This window comes from Mustela putorius, unplaced genomic scaffold (assembly GCF_011764305.1).
Source record: "Mustela putorius furo isolate JIRA1106 unplaced genomic scaffold, ASM1176430v1.1 tig00003909_pilon_pilon_pilon, whole genome shotgun sequence".
Taxonomy (NCBI): domain Eukaryota; kingdom Metazoa; phylum Chordata; class Mammalia; order Carnivora; family Mustelidae; genus Mustela; species Mustela putorius.
The window spans coordinates 18391297-18411851 of record NW_025422057.1 but is presented as its reverse complement, the minus strand read 5'-3'; the positions used below and the strand labels follow the sequence as shown (position 1 = coordinate 18411851).

The following is a 20555-nucleotide window of genomic DNA, read 5'->3' as shown; positions in this document are numbered from 1 at the left end:
GTTTGATATGATCTCTGTGTGTCGATTCCTGTAAAAAGTTCTTATTATGGATCTTAAGTCAACTGCCAAACTGGGACTCAGTAAAGCATAAAATGTGTAAAACAGAAGACTCAGGGGTCAAACACTGGAGCTCTGACCTTTGAGTCAGCTCATTGAAAATGTGGTCAGCCGAGTGAGAGCATGAAAGCACTGTCCCAGCTCTTCTGATCAGGGTTCTGGGAAGGGTCCCATCCATCCTCGGTCTCCAGGCCCTCCAGGAAGGCACCAAGAACAGGAGGTACTACCACTTGGGAAATGGGAAGTGAGAAGTCCTCAAGTCTCCTTGTTGATGAACCAGAAGGCCCAGCGTCTGTAGCCCCATCTGGATTTTTCCAACTTGCTCAAAACCTAAATAATTATCTTCCCTTTCCCAAAACCTGGCTTCCTCTCTCTCCTTGACTCTGAAAGCTGACACCAACACCATCCACACAATTGTGCAGTTCAAAACTAGCAGACACCCTTGGCCCCTTCTTCCCCTCACCCACCAGTCCCAGTTGGCTTTATGATTTCAAGTACATCATTCAAAACCATCTCCTTCTTTCCACCTTTCCCATCAGCACCCCAACCAAACCATAGTCATCACCCCCTCCCTAGATAAGTGCAGTGGCTCCTAACTACCCTGTGCTATCTGGCCCCACCCATGTCCACACGTCAGCCAGTTGGATGTCAAATCTATGGCTTGTCCTTACACTCACTGCTGCAAGCTGTCCAAGGGTTCCCTGCTGCTCAGAGAGGCCAATCCTGCAACCCAGTAGGTCGTGGCAAGGGACTGGAAACCAGTCACCTCTTTAGGCTCATCTTCCATGACTCTTTTTGTCTCTCTGAACTGCAATGTCCTGGTCTCTCTTCCTGGCATCTGTAGACTGCATTTTTCTCTGCCTGGAATGTGCTCCTAATTTTCCTTTTAGCTTAGTCCTTGATTTTCAGCCTGCCTTCCTTCATCCAACAAACTAGACCACAGTCTTGCCTTATGGGATCCAAAGGGCCCTGTGCCTCTTGCTCAGGCCTGTTGTCATGGTTTATAATCAGATGATAAACAATGGCAAAAATAAATCTTTTCAATCATAAGGTGATCTTTAAGGCACTTGCCAGCCTCATCATGCTGTCATTCTAACCTCAGGGTGTGGCAATGAGAACTCTTTCTGGCCTCTTCCTACTTCCCCAGTCCAACTGTAGCCAATCTGGCTCCCCCCACACACCCACTGCTGGGGGTGGGGGGCTTTTCTCTTTTCTGGCCCTCCAGCTTCCCATATTCACCTCCCCCATACAGAACTTCTGAGGCATAATTAAAATCCCAACCTTTCTTTGGTATGTTCTGCTTTTAAATGTGATCAGGTTTCTACATTAGTTAGGATGGGCTAAGTTGTGCTGCAACAACAACTGTTGTAACTTTGTTACAACAGTAACAAAGCCACCTCAAAGTGCAGTGGCTCACACATAATAGAGTGATTTCACCTCCATAATACATACCCAGTGCAGCTCAGCAGGAGGTTTATACTCCTCAAAGAAACTTAGGAACACAGGCTGACAAAGGCTTTATAACCTGAACTGTTTCTGGGGGAAAAAAGAGGATGTGGGAAGTTCATGTGTTCTTCTTGTTTCAGTCCAGAAGTGATACATGTCCCCTATGATCACAACCTCTTGTTCAAAATGAATCTCATGGCTCTGCCTAAATGCAAAGGGCCAAGGAGTTGTGGGCAGCATCTACGTATTCCACGAGCAGCAAATGCTTTCACCAAGGCAAGTACAACATTAGTATGTACTCAAGTCCCAATAAAGGGCTGCTCCTAGTACACTGCAGAACTAATTGATTTTCTTTCTATTCTGAACACAAACAATATTTTATGCTTGGAGATCTTATTAATTGATTAAAGGCCAGACTTTGGCCTTGCCTCGATATTAGCTCTGAATTATGTTTGTCTTGTTTTCCTTGCCAGAAGACAAATGCCTTTGAAGCAGGGACCCTTTCCAATATTAACAAATAACTTCCTCAAGCAGCAGGGATAAAGGAAAGAGCTCTGGTGTGAGTGGAGCTGTACCTCTGGCAATTTACATGATGTTAGGCTAATTATTTAACCTCTGAAGACAGAATAGCCTTGACTTTCAGAGCAAGAGTACAGGACTTCCTTTTCTTTCTTTCTTTTTTTTTTTTTTAAGATTTTATTTATTTATTTGACAGATAGAGATCACAAGTAGGCAGAGAAAAGAGAGAGAGAGAGGAAGAAGCAGGCTCCCTACTGAGCAGAGAGCCCGATGCAGGGCTTGATCCCAGGACCCTGGGATCATGACCTGAGCCGAAGGAAGAGGCTTTAACCCACTGAGCCACCCAGGTGCCTCAAGGATATAGGACTTCCTATGTTTAAATACCAACTGCATCACCTACTCTGTCTGCAACTTTGGGAAACAACATAATCTCTCAAAACCTCAGCTTTCTCATTTGTAGAAAGGAGATAATAAAGTATCTAACTTGTAGGGTTGTTGTAAAGATAATGGGTGTGGACCTCTTTGCCAGGTGCCTAGCACAGATTGAGCACCCAATAAATGTTCGCATAGGGGCTGATTCTCTGAACCTTGGTATCCTCAACTATGAAACAGGCATAATGAATCCTGCCATGCTTATCCCACAGCATTGTTTGGGTTCCATATCAAAATAAGCAGAAGAGAGCAAGACATTGTGAATTGCAAAATGCCACATACTGTTAGTTGTTTCTACTATTATTGGGTAACTCAGGCATAAATGAAATAAATTTCTAATGCAGGCATGGACACAGAATAGGTGACTAGCAGGTATTTGTTGAAATAAATTAAATATAATCATTAAGAACAGGAGGCTTTCGTAATTGCTTGGCACCCCAAAACCACCCACTCCCGGCCCCGTCCATACATTCCTGTTTGCATTTCAAGTGGAAAGTGCTCAGCACACTTCTTGGCACACACAGGGATGTCCCTCCTGGTGGTGTGGGACATTCTCCAGACCTAGGAAACTACCACCCTTTTGTCCCCCAGTGGTCATGCTTCTTGTCCCCCGTCCCATGATAGTCAAACCAGTGGTCCTGCTACTTGCTTGGTCCCATTGGGGTCACTGGAGAGAAACTACAGAGAGTGTCTTTGAAGGAGGAAATGACCCGTAATGTCATTTTTCACTTAAAGACAGGGCAGAGCAAATCATATTTTTCTCTGAAGTCTTTATTTTCCTGTCAATAAAAATCTTGTTAGCTGCCTGGCTGGGCAGGGTTTAACATTGGCCTGCTTATCTGGTCAATCCTGTCTCCATTCCTTTATTAATCCTGCTTTGGTGTCAGACCGTTGACATGCAGATACAAGCACAGTCAACACGCCAGTGCCATTACTTTGGTTTGGAGTCTTGTCCTCTCATTTACTTGACATCTAGCACTGATCCTACAAGGAACTGCGAGGGACTTAGAAACGATTTCGAGGTGTCTGGGGATATTCATAATGGGGAAGGATGTGGGTAGGAGTGCGTTCTCTGGAGTCAGATCTCCTAAATAAGAAATATGTCAACATCAACTTAAGACATTTGTCTGCCTACTGCTGCTCCAGGTTCCCCATTCCTCTTTTTGTTAAAATAATGAATGTAGAGTATTTGGCACAGTTCCTGGAAAGAAGTAGGCATAAGGTTCTAGCCTTGATATCAGTTATTCAATTCACCAAGGATTAAAAACATCTGTTCTGTGCCAGGGCTGTTTTGAATGCTTGGAGTGCATTGGAGAACAAAGCAAAAACCCTGGTCCTCATGGAGCTTACACAGTGAGGATGAAGAAGATGATTTTATTGAAGATGAAGATGAAGATGGCTTCTAACGCTGGGAGCTTAGAATCTATTGGGGGAAATAAAATGACTTCCCATGTGGCTATGGCCTTACCGTGGAAGGCTTGCAACCCAATAAATTTCCCCAGCTACACAGTGAGACCATTGAGAGTCCAACGAAGGCTCTACTCATTTCTGTACCTCTACTTTCTGGTTTTCTGAGAGTATTAGTGAGTCTCTTGTATTAACTGTTCAACCTCATGATAAGGTGTAGCCTATCATAGGTGAGAAGGATGGCTCATGGAGGCTCCATTAAAGCAGAGAAAATATGCGGGGCATTGTAGGACAGAGTTCATTTACTCATTCATCCATTCATTCAGAAATATCTTCTGAGCACCTGCGAGGTAGCAGGAGCAGTGCCACTGAGGGGCACACCAGAGCCAGTGACACACATGAATGACTGTTTCCCTAAGGTCAGTGTGCAGCACATGATGTCTCCATTTCTAGCCTGCATCCCCTTCCTCTACACTGGGACCCCTCCCTTAGGGAGGTGGGAGAGCCTGCTCCTGCTGGAAGCATGTTGGTGAGAGAACAACCCACTGGAACACAGACCAAGGAAAACTGTTCTGTCCTCTGCCATCTGACCGGAACAGCATTAACAATGTCAGTGTCTCTAGAGAAGAAAATCAATTATGTGAATAACTGACCTGTAATTCAGTGAGAAAGATCCCACCCCAGGTCAATTCCATCTATAATCAATGTTTTGAGAGTTTGTCGCCAGTGACAAGGCAGTGTTGATATTACAGCAATTCCAAGATCAATTGGTCACCCTGACATACCGTGTCTGTATCACGACCAACTCCTTATGTCATCTTGTCAGGCTCCTGCTGTGAAATACAGGATGAGGTTTCTGGGATGGAGATGACCTCCTGAGTGATGAGCATATGAGAAAGAAGAAGGAAGAGGAGGAAGAGAGGAAGAAGAGATGGTGGAACTGTACTTTTATAGTGCTGTTTGTTCTGTAGGCAGCTCTGCATGGTCCTCCAGACAACCCAGTAGAATGGACAGGAAAGGCATGTATCTCTTAGGTGAGGCAAGAGAGATTCCCAAGGTCTCAAAACTGGCAAGTTGTCAGAGGCATCTCCAGACTCCAAGCTTAGTGCTTTCCTACCAAACTAACTAGCTCTTGCTTGTAACATGAATTTGACCAGGGAAACTTCCGAATGATTAGATGCTTTCTCTAGAACACTAGTAAGATATTATTAAAGATATCATACACATGCACACAACAAGCATTTCTGTCAAATATGTCAGTGAGCTACTAGCATGAGGAAAGTTAAGTGGGTTTATTTACTGTAGGACTTCTCAGTGCCTTTATAGGCTCACAGAACAAGTGACTCCCTGAGATGATTCAAGATAGGGAGAAAGGATACAGTGCCTTCCCCAACAGTGGAATTCCTTTTTCATGGATTATTTTGTAAGGACTAGTTTCCTAAGAAATGTTTGCAGAAGCTCTGCTTCAATTTGTAATTTTCTTTTTTGTTCTCTCTAAAAACCTCAGAGAGGCACTTCTATAGTGGGACCCTATGGTAGCCCAATGATCCTATTTGTATATAGCCTAGGTAACCATCACATCCAGAACTCTGTTTTTACATGGGTCTGTCCTAAGACCTAATTTCCCCTTAGAGGAGGACTGACCTGGAGGTGAGGAGTCCAGGTACTACTACCCAGTGGTGTGACCTTAAGGAAGTCAAGTTCCCCTTTTAATCCTCAGATTCCTCTTCTGTAAAGGGTGCAAGAGAATCACCAGGACACTCTGTTAAGATGCAGAATCTTGAAGCCATTTCTAGAGATTGTAGTTCAGTGGCTTTGGGGCAAGGCCCTCAAAACTGTGTTTATAATTGCTGTGCCTGGTAATTTTGGTGAGAAAGTCTGTCTACACTAGGACCTTGGGGAGATTTATTGAGATCAGATAGGATCTCAGAGAAGCCTCTGAACATATGAGAGATGAGATGAGCCTTACATTTCAGGTGTTTGTGTCCATCTGTTGTCTCACTCACCGAGAAGATGGACACCCCCCAACCCACCTCTTCTTAACTGGACTTTTTTTCTTTTTTGATTCTCTCTAGTTGGTAATTTTTCACTAACAACATTCTTAGGGGAGAGAAGAAGAATCCTTTTGTTTATCTAGAATTCACTACTATATAAAGCATTAAAAACCACCCATAAATTATGTCACACTTCCAAGTGTATGTGCTGAAAATAACACCCATGGAGGTAAAAACCACTCACAGTCTTCTTAAAAGCTGTTTTGAAATGATGGTTTCTACCCAAGGACCCAGCTGTAGTGAAAAGAAGGGGCCCTGCCCCTCAATGTTTATAGCAGCAATGTCTACAATAGCTAAACTGTGGAAGGAGCCAAGAGGTCCTTCAACAGATGAATGGATAGAGAAGATGTGGTTCATATATACAATGGACTATTACTTAACCATCAGAAAGGATGAATACCCACCATTTGCATCAACATGGCTGGAACTGGAGGGAATTATGTTAAGTGAAATAAGTCAACCAGAGAAAGACAACTATCATATGGTTTCACTCATATGTGGGATATAAGAAATAGTGTAGAGGATCTTCGGGGAAGGGAGGGAAAACTGAATGGGAAGAAATCAGACTTTGTTGCTGGAGGGGAGATGGGTGGGGAGATGGGTAACTGGGTGATGGGCATTAAGGAGGGCACATGATGTGTTGAGCACTGGCTGTTATATGCAACCGATGAATCATTGAACATCACATCAGAAACTAATGATGTACTATATGTTGGCTAATTGAATTTAAATTCGAAAAAGAAAAGAAAAAGAAAAAAGAAAATAAATGATGGGTTCCAGAAGAGAAGTTGGCCGTTTTAGAAAGTATTTTTTTTCTACCAAACTGAGAGTTACATAATTCCAAGGTCTCTTTGGAGGCAAGTTGCCAAAAGTTTTGGTTGCTGAAAGAACAATAATTTTCCAATTTCACTTCAAACCAGACATGGTTAAGGACTTTAAAATTAGGGAGATTTTTAAGTGAACATAAATTTCTTTGGTAATCAAACATAAGTTATTGAAAAAAAAAACCAAAAAACAAAAAACTCCAGAAAAATGAAGCAAGGTTGGGAATATAAGACTATTGAAATCCTTTCCCCACAGGGCAAACTGGCAGAGGAAGTCTGCTGAGGAAAAGTTCTTGGTGGAAGTTCCCACTCCTGAAAACAAAATGTTTCTCCTTCACCGTCTTCACAGCTGGCCGAGGGAGAGGCATAGAAAGAGCCCAGGGGATACAGGTATACTTCTAGTTTCTTGTGTTTATTGTCCAGATACTTGTGTTCAAATTGCTCACATGCTCTTTACCTTGCCTTTTCCCGTAAAATTGAAACATAATTGTTACCCACATTGCTACAAATCCTTGTAACAGAATATACAATGGCTGCTTTGTTTCTACGGTACAAAAATACATTGTAACTCATTTAACCATTTAACTCATTTAACCATTTGCCCTCTTATAATTTGTTGTTTTCTTCTCTCTCTCTCTCTCTCTTCTTCTTCTTCATTTTTTTTTTTTTTTTTTTTTTTTTGCTTGTAGGAAAAAAATACTGTGATGAACTCTCCTCCGTATTTGGAATTATTCTCTTTGGAGAGACTCTAACATAGAGTGAGTTCTAGTACCACAGCAGTGTTGTGAACCTCTATTTTTCTTTCTTTGATTATTTTCTTCATTTCTCAAAATGTTAGGAAGAGATTTGAAGACAAGGTGGTCCGAATTCACAGCCTGGGAGAGGTATGAATTCAAAATAAATATTTATGTCCAGGAAAAAAAATATCTAAGCAAGCCTATATGTAAAATCGGGATGCTACTGACTACTAATTCATAATATTTGTGGTTTAATAAGAAAACTGTAGGTTGAGTTCTGTTTAATTCTTTCAGTCATTTTCTGCATAATAGCATGCTTTTTACTCACTTATTATAAAGTATCTGAGGTAAGTCACCTGTTTAACAATAGTCAATTTTATATAATACTGTTAAGTTTCATCATATTGAACTTGCACATTAGAAGTGAAAATATACAGAAACCTGTAATTTCTCTGTTACCATTACTGCCCATTAGGAAGTTGTTCAGTTATTATTTGGCCATTGTTCAGGCTGAAGAACCAAAACACAGCCCAGAGGAGGGACTTGTCTAAGTTCATGAGGCCAAGTAGAGACAACACCAGTCCCGGGGGCTGTGTTTTATGATTCCCAGACCGGCAGTTAATGGGAACACTTTATCACACTAAAGTAAATCAGTCTTCATTCTTCCATGTATCCCTGCACGTGGTAAGGGACTCAGTGATTGTACTAAGAGGGGGTTGAGATCTAGATGCTAGAAATAAAGCAGTGAAAAAAAAAATTGATTCCATTCTCAAAAGCCACAAAATTAGTAACGGGAGACTCATAAATGCCAAAGGATTACTCAGTTTGATTATGCATAGCTGTTACAGCAGCTAAATGCTGAGGGTATACAGAAGGCTTGTGACTAACAAGCGGGGAAGTGCTTTCCCAGGGCAGGGACACCTGAGATCATCCTTGACAGAAATATAGATGTAGAAGGCACAGAAGAGGTGAGTGCGTTGGGCAAGGACATTCAAGGGGGAAGGCAAGAGAAGGTCATAAACAGAGAAGTGTTAAAGGGTGTGGGCTGTTCTGGGAATGGTGATGTAAACTCAGTGCCATCGGGTCCTGGGACTTGGAGGGTGGTGACTGGATGCTAGAGGGCTTGTGGGTCATTCTGAGAAGCCTGACTTGGAGCATGGGCTGAAGAGACTACATAAATTCGTACAATTTATGTAGTGTGTGTGTGTGTGTGCATGCGTGTGCGTGTGTGAGAGAGAGAGATGGTGGGGGGCGGTTTGCAGACAACCTCAACTGTAGACGAGGGCAGGTCATATACTGGAGAGGTCGATACTTAAAGCCGGGAGATCATTTTACGAAGCGGTTGCAAGGCAGCAGGTGCAAGACAAGATCTAGTCGGAGCCGGTGATGGCCCCGTGGCAGGAGGCAGCCGGATGTGAGGGCCACCGGCACAACTGAGTGTGTGTTAAATGCGGGGAGTAAGAGGGAATTGGCAACCGAGGATACTTTTAAGATTTTTATTTAGGGAAAGTGAGTGGAAAGCGAGAGCTGGAGAGAAGCAGTTTGAGGGACGGAAGGTAAGAGCGTGAGTCACCTTCGTGGTGTTGGAAGGGAATCCAAGCAGAGGGGCAGGAACAGGAGGTGTGAGCCGGGGAGTTAGGGCAGGAGGCGGATTTGGAATTCGGCTCAAATGCAGTTTGTGTGGTTGAGGATGTGGAGTGGGGTGGGGGTGGGGGGTCACCCAGAGAGGACAAGAGGAAGAAAAGAAGAAAAGAGAAAGGAGCACATCTGGGAAATGCTGACCTTTATTAAAAAGAACTCAGCAAAGGAGACCAGAAAGAGCAAAGGGGCAAGAGAAAGCAGCAACTTGGCAACCAAGAGAGGAGGATTTGTTGTTTCTCTGCCTAAAAAAACTTCGTGTTGGAAAGAGGGGGGCTAGTTAAGTGTCACCCAGTTAAGACTCCGTCGTCCAGCCAGTGCTCAGCCGGACAGGACGGGGACCAGGTGGTAAGCCCTGCACGCTTGGGGAAGCCAGGGGTGTGCCGGGCCCAGCCCGACATCCAAACCTGAGGTAGACCGACTGTGTGGCCCTCAGGGAAGTGTCTCAGGAAGCTGCTTCGGAGCTTGGCCTTCCTCGTTTTCCAAAGCGGGTTGGTAGAGAGAGAAGAAAGAAGAAGAATCACCAGGGCGTTCTCACTGTCTCTCTGGGGCTCCATTTTCTTGATCTTATTTATTTCACCAACCCCACAAGGCAGGTAGGGGAGAGAATGGTATCTGATGGGGGACATCTTCCTCTGTCCTCATGTTTCCAGGCTTCCATCACAGACCCTTCCATCCTCTCTTTTACTTAAGGCCATAGGGTCCCTGATCCTCAGGTGACCTGATCTCCCATCTGATGCCCATCATCCTCTCCTTTGTCTCCAAGAGTCACTTTGGAGAGTGTAAATGGTTATGACTGTGGTGCTTTTGGCCGAATTTGGTTCAGTTTTGTTAAGGGTGAAATACTAGAAATGTTAGGAATTACCGGCTTCACGTGAGTCCAGGCTGCGTTCCCAAATCCTGATGTGCCGGTTATTAAACTCATGTTGACCCCTCAATTCGACTCATGTCTATTTTTATTTTATTCAGTTTCTTACTTGGAGGAGAAGAAAACCTTATTTATTGACCTGTTCAAACCCCAACATAGGCCCACTTTTTACATGGGAGGAAATTGAACTCATTCTGTTTGTAAATGACAGAGCAGGGGTTCAACCAGAGTGGACACCCAGCATTCAAGCCAGGCTCCTTGTTCTATTTCTGTCCCTCCACGCTGCCTCTTCAGGTTGAAATTATATTGACAGAAAGAAAAAAAGTATGCTGGTCATATTACGTGACTCCAGTTACAATGAGTTACGAATTACTTAAGCCAGCTTTTGATGTCCTGCTTGCTCCCAGGCCATGAGTTCAGGAAACACTTCCTGGTATATTCCCACGAGGAATGTTCTAAGATGGTCTCCTCATCATCCCTGCTGGGAAAGAACTGAATGCTAACACAGCAAACCCTCTTCCTTTTCCCAAAGATTCCACTTCTTTTGATCATGCCAATTTTCCTAATGGGGAAAAGGGAAAGGGTCCAGTTTCTGTACAGGACTGTTCAGGCTCTTTCCCAGGGCAGGCTGATCCTTGTGGAGAGTTAGGGGAGTTTCCCTGCAGGTTCTACCATGCTCCGCGCTGTAGAGAATTCTTGACGGTTTCCTCTCAGGTCAACCACTACCCCAGCACCCGCTTTGTGCCTCCTATCTCAGCAAGGGCATGCCTGTGAGAAGGCTTTGCATTTATTCCCCAAGTAAGACTGTATTATTTCATTTGCTCTCACAAGATCTCTGCCACTCTGTTTTCCCAAATGAGGAAACTGAGGCACGGAGAGGCAATGCAGCAGTGTCCCAGTGTCCCTAACTGGACATAGACAGGAACTAAGCTGGTGCTAAACACAGGTTTATGTCTCCTGACTTAAGGCCCACTTTATAAGTTGTAAGAGTGGGTGTATTTAAAAACTGCACCCCAACATATAAAACAGAAAGGAGGTGGAAGTGACTTGGAAAGAGTAGAAACTGGGAACACCTCGGATTCGGCTTCCCTTTTACTTCCTGGGGGTCTCTGGAAGCCCACCCCTGCAGCAAGCACTGACTCAGATTAGATTCTGGTGATATATTTTCTCATTTTTAGAGTGTGGATGTTTGGGCCAAGATAAATGCCTCAAGACTAAGAATTGTGGTGTACTGGAAATGTCTTTGGACTATCTCAGGAGTTCCAGGTTCAAAATTCTGTCTCCTAGCCTTACTTGAGTTGAAGCAACATAGTGTGAGAAGTAGGAGATTTGGAATTGAAAGACCTGAGTTCAAATCACGGCTCTGCTGTTTATTTGATGGGTGCCTTTGACATACCCCTTAATCTCGGAGTCTGTTTTCTCACTGATGAAAGGCACTTATTCCTCTCCACTTCATGGAGCCACAGGAAAGGCTGGAGATGACATATGTGGAAGTTTTGTAAAATGGTAATTATTCACATGGAGGTGTTATTTGTTACTGTCATGGCCACATCTGTCCTTTGAAGTGGCTGAGTTGAAGATATTTACAGATACCACCTCTCCTTCATCTATGTCCTTAAACGACTGTGTACCTCTGCATGCTAGGTACTGATCTAGTTGGTCTTTAGTTTGCATGATTCAAAGACAATTTAGAAAATAATGAAAAGCAATCAAAAGCAAATGGAGAAGGATGACAGGTATAAAGATTGTCACTGATCAAAGGCAAGAATCTGTGGGGTTTCCATTACTATTGTCTTTTCAGATATTCAGAAGTCAGAACAACTTCCACCCTCTTTGAAGGGCAATGAAGCTCACAGTGGAAGTGAGATGATGAATCTGTGATTACCCCAAACTCCCCAAGTATAATGAATATCTAACTTCACCCATGACTTGTTGTCTATGACAGATAGGTGCTTTCAGATCTGTGAGATGGGTTGAGTTGGGGACCATAATGACCCACAGCTGGTGGCTTGTTGATGAGAGAATGCTGAAGCCCTTGAAGCTGTTGCAGGGGCCTGGTCAATGTTCACCAAACCTCCTGGGCACAGGTGCTGCTATCCTACTTAGACTGGGGTGAGAGCTCTAGGGGTGGGAATAGGGTGAGGCATAAGGTGAAGTACTTAGTGATACCAGGGGAAGTCCTATTCATTCTGATACATTTTTGCACGTTGATAGATCTTTAAGAAATAAACACAGGCTAACAACCTCCAGCCAATATGATGTTATATTTGCATATCTTCATAAGATAATTTGAATATACCTAGGCCAAAGTCTAGTGATAACCCTGCACACTCTGTATACTACCTTGAGAAATAGATCAATGTCACATAAAATGTATTTTTAGTTTTTAAAAATAGTATTTAAAATAACCCAAATTTAAAATATAAAAATAATAACTTTTTAAAAAATAAAATTAAAATAAATCATGAGTGAAATCCCCCTATTTCTCCCATGCAACTGGAGTTCAGGAGAAAGAGGCAGACCTGGAATTCTCTACAGGATGATCAATGCACCTTTTTCATCTTATTTTTAATGACTATATTTTTCTTTGCTTACTTCCAATGTGGAAATGCTTGAAACACAGAATGTTTGATGTGAAGATAAGGGGTAAAGATTTAGTTTGGTTTGAAATCTAAATTGTGGATTCCTTGGCATTTATTTGTTCAAGTGAAGATGTATGGCCAAACACATTGTTTTTCAAACTAAGCCTTTATAGGAACAGAAACTTAAAATATAAATTATCTGGTGGAGAATATGTGGTTTAACAACTTTTCAAATTAATGGAATAAATCTGTTTCTTGATTATTAGGAATTTCCTCATTAGGATGATTTTTTTAAAAAAGAAAAAGTAGAAGAAAGGAAAGAGAAATCACAAATCATCTATAGAGGTGGGCAGACAGGTAAACGCTGGACCCTCCAAACCTATTTTACTTTCTTATTATTCAAAGGATGACATGAGGACCAGCCCCATATCCCACCCCCAGTCACTCAGAAGTCCACTGGAAACGCTGAGACTTAGACTCCGGCCCAGAACTTCGGAACCGGAAGCTGCTGTTAACAAGATGCCCAGGTCATTTCGGTGCACGTTACAGTTTCTGTGGATTTGGTACCGTTAGTTCTCAGGGCTGAATCCGGGGACAATCCTAAATTAGACCCCTAGGGCCACAGGGAGAGAGACTGCTGATGTTCTGAGTGACAGTTGAGTTCCCAGACACAAGGGAGACATATTTCTGGGAGTGAGCAAGTGTCCTTTGTATAAGTGGCTGCCTCCCGCCCAGGGCTGTGGGTGAATCAGAGCATGTGATTTAGTGGATGAAGGACATATATTTAGAAAGAAAATGATTGCCAAAAGAAAGGCGGGTAGGAAGAAATAATATTACTCATATCTGTTTTTCATTATAAAATAATATTGCTGTTTTGCATGCTTTCTAGATTCCTTAGGGTATTTTCTTGCCACTTGGAGCTTTTTTTTTTTTTCCTTTTTTCTTTTTACATATTTAGAAGCTATTTAATAGAAACGTTACTGCATGGGAACAAAAATATTTTTCTCACAGAATGTTCCCATTCAATAAGTTGCCACATACTTGTGTTCCGTATGGTGCTTCATAAACTAACAGTGTCTGTAGGTAATGCAGTTGGCATAGCAGCAGAGGGGAGAGTTATGTTTCAAGCAGCTATATCAATCCATGTCCAAGGATTTTTTTTTTGTTTTGTTTTAGACAAAAGATAACTGATGCTTAATTAAAACAAAACATAACAAAATATGTACTGTTAAAGAGTAGTTCAAGCTAAATTTCTATTAAAAAAAAAAGCCGAAAAAGTAAATTCATTTATTTATTTCATTCATTCATCAAGCATTTACTGATATTTTACTAGAGATACAGAGATGAATGAAAACATTGTCCATGGCATGAAGAAATGTCCCCTCTAGTGGAAGAGGTAGGAAGAAGACCCCACAGGGTGACGAGAGATTTCAGAGACTAGGTGTGGGTTCCCTGGGACCATATATAGGGGTTCTTAGTAAACCTGATAGGTGGGGTAGGATCTGAGGGAGGTCTTCCCAGAAAATGTGACCCCTAAGTAGAAACCTTTAAAAAGAAAGCCAGAAAGCTACTCCTTCATCGCCACGTCTCTGCTCTGTATCAGAGAAGTCCTCATTGACCATTTGTATTAAGAGCAGTTAACAGTCATCCCAAACCCCAGCCTTTCCTATCCTTTTACTTGGCTTCATTTGCTCCACTGCATTTATTACCATCTGTGGTAGCCAGCCTCCAAGACAATCCCCGAAATCTCTGCATCTGTGATATTCTTGTCATTGTGTACTTTATCAGGGTCGGGGCAATAGAATATCACAGAATCAGTGGGAGATCACTTCCAAGATTAGAGTATTAAAGATACCATGGCTTCCATCTTACTCACTCTCTCTTTCTCTTGGATCACTCACTCCAGGAAAGCTACCTCCCAAGTTGTAAGCAGCTCTGTGGAGAGTTCCACATGGTGACAAACATGGTGAGAAGGTATGGAAGCAGATCTCCCCAAGTCAGGCAAATCTTCAGATGAGACCACGACCCTCCTGACAACTTGACTGCAGCCTCAAGACAGACCATAAGCCAGAACTGTGCAACTACTCTGCTCCCAGATTTCTGACTCTTAGAAACTTGCGGAGGTAATAAATCTTTGTTGTTTAAAGGTCCTAAATTTGAAGTAATTTGCTACACAGTAATACATAACTAATAGGCCATCTGGTACATTAGAGGTTTACTTATTTATTTCCTTGTTGTCTCTCTTCCTAAGCAGGATGTGACCTCCATGAGGATAATACCTTTGCTTTGTTCACTGTGATACCTCTAGTGCTTAGAACACTATCTAGATCATAGTAGGTGCTGAATATATATTTGTTGAATAAATGACTGAAGACTGCTGACATTCAATCTAATGATTTGATTGAGTACTTATAGGATTTTCATGTATGTGGGGGGTCCTTAGAATGAGAAGGACTAGCTTTATTTCTTTTATAATCTAACCCATTGGGTGTTCTGTAAGTGATGAACCCCAACATTAATAGAAAGAACCCCATCAGGCTTGCCAGAGAGCAAAAGCAGAAGCATGAAGGCTGTCATTTTCATTTGACCACACCTCACAGGGTAAGAGAATTTTCCTGTTTAGGTTCTCATCAAAGCCCGCGGCAGCACAGTGCCATTGGGACTGGCCATCAGCACCAAGATCTGCTGCTTCCAGGGATGTCTGGTCCCTGAAATCATAAGCCTGAAAAAACTCCATAGACGTCAAAGTCCAACCCTCTCCTCTTATTGCCTTATTTTGGGTCCTGCAGGGCCAATGGGCCCGGAGTTTTTCAAAGCTGGGAGAACCCATGGACTAAGGCTAAGCCATAACTGTGAGAACCCAAAGGTCAAGAGTCCAAAGGTGCACATGGAGACCAAAGGAGCAGGCTGATTATAGGCAGGCTGACCGGAAGACTGGGATAAAAACAAAAGCAAACCGGGAATGCCTGGGCAGAGTCCTAAGTCATAATTTCCCATAGTCAGTCGTTCTCAACACTACTTGCCCCATAGAATCACCTAAGGGACCAAACCGTGTTGGTTTTTCCTTCTCATTTCTTACCTCAAACCCACCCTTCTGTGCAAGGGCTGGGATTCTGCCAATGACATTTCTCCTTTGCCAGATCCGCTGATAGGAGGCACTACAGGAGACAGAGGATGGAATACAGAGAAGGGAGTTTGCTCCCTCCTGTTCACTCTGGTAGGAACAGAGTCACCTGGCCATAGCAGTTGGTTCCAGTAACAACAGTTAGTTTAGTTTCCAGTTTTTGGCAATCCTAGAACCATTTGTACCTGAGATGCAAGCTCCAGCTGGCGCCTCCTCCTCCAAATTCTGCCCCCATCCACCTCCACAGGATCCCTCCCCCGAGCTCAGACACCAGAAACAACTGGCAGCATACCCTCCCCCACCAGAAGTTGAGGTCTCTGCTCTGTCAGCCCCACCCCCACTCTGTTTTAATACCAGTGACTTCATTCCTTTGTTGTCCCACCCTTACAGACCGAAGCTGCTTCCTGCATTCCTCAATGACTAGTTAACTTGTTAAAAATTACTTTAATTAAATTCTTTGTTTCTGGTTTTTCATCCTGACAAGACCCTGTCTGTAGGCACATAAAAAATATGCAGATGTCTGGATTCTCCCATAACCAAATGTTAATTACTTGGTCTGCTGTGATCAGAAACAGGGCTTTTTTTTTTTTTTTTTTAAAGATTTTATTTATTTGTTTGACAGAGAGATATTACAAGTAGGCAGAGAGGCAGGCAGAGAGAGAGGAGGAAGCAGGCTCCCCGCTGAGCAGAGAGCCCGATGCGGGACTCGATCCCAGGACCCTGGGATCATGACCTGAGCCGAAGGCAGTGGCTTAACCCACTGAGCCACCCAGGCGCCCCAGAAACAGGGCTTTCTAAATGGCCATTGGTGATTTTAATGTACAGTCAGGGTAGAGAATCAGTATATAAGAGTGTCCCTGTTGATCTCTATGGCAGGGTCCAACTGACTTAAAGAGAGAGGATGAGATATAACCCGAGGACCCTCAGCTGTCCCCGTTCTATTTTTAAAATTTTTTAAAAAAAGATTTTATTTATTTATTTGACAGAGAGAGATCACAAGTAGGCAGAGAGGCAGGCAGAGAGAGGGGGAAGCGGGCTCCCTGCTGAGCAGAGAGCCCGATGCTGGGCTCTATTCCAGGACCCTGAGATCATGACTAGGGCCGAAGGCGGAGGCTTAACCCACTGAGCGACCCAGGTGCCCGCTATCCCCAATTTAGACAATTCCTTCAGCTGCATGTACTTGGCATTTAGCTGAAACCACTTTCTTTTGAATGTGAACAAGCTCACTCATCCACTGAAATGTAAGGGTTCTTTTGGCCATTCACACTTCTAACACTTCTGCAGATGGTACCAACCATTTGGGCTGGTTGTACCCTTCGGCTTCCATATTTAGAATGTCTCAGGACTTTTAAAATCCCTCTGGATATCCCATTTTGCATGGGAACAACTGAGGCAGGAAATTACCAAATGGATGTCTCCTTATCACCAAAAGCAAAATAAGGGACAGCTCTTGGATATTTGCAAAGATCTTTGGGGGAATAAAAGCTTGCTACTGCATTCAGAGAACATCCGTCTTAACACAGGTTCTTTGTGTGCAAATTCAACTCCCCAGCTCCTGGTTTTCATTAAATATTTCATGTGTGTGCAGGGAATATTGTCAACATTACTAATGGGGTTTCTGTTTAATTTCTTGATATAATTTATCATCAAACCCCAGGAAAGGAGTTCTGACCAACTGGACGAGACCTCACAGAGAAAGATAGGTTGTTTCTGTAAAGGGAATGATTTCAATTTCCAACAAGAAAGAGCCCAAGAATGTAGGAACCTGGTGACTTGGCAGGAAACATTATGGAATGTAGTTAAATGGATGTTCCAGCACAAAGGCTCACTGTTTCAGGTTTCTGCATAATGTAACTCCTTAAATCAGTCAGGGAGAGGTACATCCTAAAAATTGCCTCTTTCCCTTTGAATGGACTCTTCTCTGCTTGGCTCTCTTGCACCAGACTATGGAATTATGCTGACCTAAGGTGGCATACATCTTAACAGAGAGGATACGTAGATTCCACTTACCCCTCCCCCTCAAAATAAACCACACAACTGTTCAGAATAAAAGGCAATGAAAGGGAGTAAGCAGACTCACAGGAAATTGGTAAAATGACAAAAGATGCGTGCGTACATACAGACTCTAAATCATGCCACCTGACAATTTATTTGCCTGCTCCTGTTCTCCTCTCTCAGAGCAAAGCCTAGATCCAGCATTTCTTCTACCTGTTATTTCTCTAAGGAAATGAGATTTGAGGCCTGATAAACTATAAAAGAAGTGTGTTTAAGGAAACTGCGTATGGCCTTCTAAGTGTTTCTAGTTTCTGCTATAGAGAGAAACATGGGGAAAATTCTAAGAAGTAAAGAGAAAGAATCCTGAAGTGGATTTGGGACAGAAGAATGTTTTTTTCCATCTTTAAAATGCCTTCTTTGCCTTGTTTATAATTCACGAGAAGTAGCCATAAAGGGGAGGGGTTTGTAGATTTCTAGAGATAGGAAGAGTGAATGGACAAATTGTTGGCTTGAACTACTTCTTTGGTGTCTTCAATAGGAAGTTAATCAGGAAAGTTTTCACCATGTTCTACTATTTGAAAACAATCAGTGACTCTCCAGCACCCACAGGTAAACTTGGATTTGGATCCCACCACAGTTTTGTACCAATTTCCTTTGTTTGTTTGATTGTTTTTATCATCTGGAACTGTGCAGTGAAAATGCTTCATTTTGGCTAAGGATTTGGGTCTTGCCCTAGTTCAGAGCACTCTGTTTCGTATCTCAGCCCTCCATGTATTAGCACCTGTGCAATCTTGGATACATTCCCCTGCCTTCGGACTTTTCATTCCAGCAAACTGAGGGTGATTATAGGCTCATAAGGTCATTGTAAGGAATGTATATAGGGTGACCAGAAGTCCCTGTTTGTCCAGGACTGAGAGACAGCCTAGTGCGCAGGATTTTTAGTGCCAAAGCAGGAATATCCCACACAAACTGAGATGAGTTGATCACGCTATATGACATACAGGAGATAAAACTTTTAGCAATGTGCTTGGTGCATAATAAATATGATAATAATCATTTTATAGCATTTTATAGTTCACTCTTCTTTCCTAAACATGCCTTGCATTTCCTGCCCACCACCCCCACCCATTGCCCGTATGCCCCTGACCAGACTGGATACCAGTGATGGTGGGCTCCATTTTGCTCAGACTTGAGAGACTTCCGCAGCTCTTGGAAGAGTGCCTGTCACATGGTCAGGGGCGACCTCTACATGTTTGTTGGAATATTAACTAATGTCCATTTTTCACTTTAGGGAAAAATTCATGTCTGTAACTATCAGATATGCAGAGAAAAACCCTTTCCCTGAAGATATTTGCAGTCAAGGAAACAAATTCATGACAAAGTGGTAAGATCTGATGCTAAAGTGTCATATAATATACTTATAGTTGCTGTATATTCACTTTCACAATTCCTACTGAATTGTTTCAATATTTCCTCGACGTCACGCCTAAAGGGCCATATCATTTAGAGAAATCAGACTTCCCTTTTAGTTCCTTGTAAAATTGCTCAAGGATTTTTGTTGGCATCACCAGAAGAAATTCTGACACTGAAGGGTCATGCTTTTGCATTCAGTGGAATGTTTTAGAATGTTCTTTTTGGAAGAGATTGTATTTCACTATTTCCTTTGTGTAAATATAACACTTAATTACCAACACAAAGAAACCATTCTCTGAGAACTAAATTGCTTATTAACAAAAGATTTGAAATGGACTTGAGTTTCAAAAGGGAACAGAAAAAATTGAAGACATGTATCTTTAAACAATAATTACACAGTTGAAAATAATATACTGAACATAATTTTGCAGATTCAATTTACTTGTTATTGGAGGAAAGACAGAAGATTAATTCTATAAATCTGAAAGTGTCTGGATTTTTTTTTTTCTTTTCAAAATTTGACTTAAAATGTGAGACTTCAGCTGTGGAAGTTGTGTTGCCTCTCTCACAGTACAATGGGCCATTGTTCGAAGAGATAAGTCCACCTTCAGAGTGACAGTCTCAGAAAAGCTTATGAGCAAACAATCCTTCTGTTTTGCTTATGTTTTTCCATCTATATACAATTGGAACCACATGGAATGCTGATTATTCAATTTTCAGAATCATGCTTATTATATTTTCCATCTCATTCCAGAATTCATTGAATCTGAGACCCAACCGTAATACACAGAAGCAATTGCTCTTGTTTTCTCCCATTAATGCAAGCATTTGTCATTCCCCCGTTCCAGTTCCTAAAATAACATTTTCATTAATAGGATCTTTAAATCTGAATCCAGAATGACTGACGGACTCTGAAAGCAATATAGAGAGATGGCCGTTCACTCTGACAGGACTAAGAGAAGAAAAGTTCACAATAAAGAGAAGCTTCTGACCTACCAGCGCAAAACAACTGGGTCAAATGGGCTACAAGGATTGTCTAATACCAAGCCCTTTTGCAAAGAAGATATGGAGCCACAGCCTCCCTAGGTCTTAAAATCTTGATTAAAGGGCCTGCGGGATTCATCATGCACAGAAGGTCTTAGTAATGAGGGTCTGCTGTAATCTGGAAAGATCTCCCACACCATCCTCATCTTCGCACCCAGGCTCTCTTTCAGAATAAAGAGGTCAAAGAGCGACAACTCAAGTGAGACAAAACAAACAACAAAAATTTCACATATTAAAGAAGAAGAACAAATTTGTCTTATATACTCTGGATTTGATGGACATTTAGCATAACTGACATGTTTTTCATGTAATATAAGGCAAAATTAATTTTTTGACTGATGGCATAAAAGTGTTATGAAATAAAGGTTAAGAATATGGACTTGACCGTTGAGCAAATCTGGTTTTGAAACAGGTC

The 20555-nt window shown here is 42.3% G+C and overlaps 1 long non-coding RNA gene across 10 annotated transcripts; it reads left to right on the top strand.

Annotated features, from left to right (window-relative positions):
• The first annotated feature begins 6999 nt into the window (after positions 1–6999).
• On the top strand, positions 7000–20524 carry LOC101690776. Of its 10 annotated transcripts, XR_006603176.1 has the most exons (9): positions 7000–7129; positions 7429–7497; positions 7578–7623; positions 12970–13091; positions 13898–13960; positions 14471–14687; positions 18222–18292; positions 18975–19067; positions 19851–20524. It is a non-coding gene; the product is annotated as an uncharacterized LOC101690776 (long non-coding RNA). The 10 variants fall into 10 exon arrangements; XR_006603174.1 differs by having other exon boundaries at positions 13898–14687; XR_006603171.1 differs by having other exon boundaries at positions 12970–13960.
• The last annotated feature ends 31 nt before the right edge of the window (positions 20525–20555 follow it).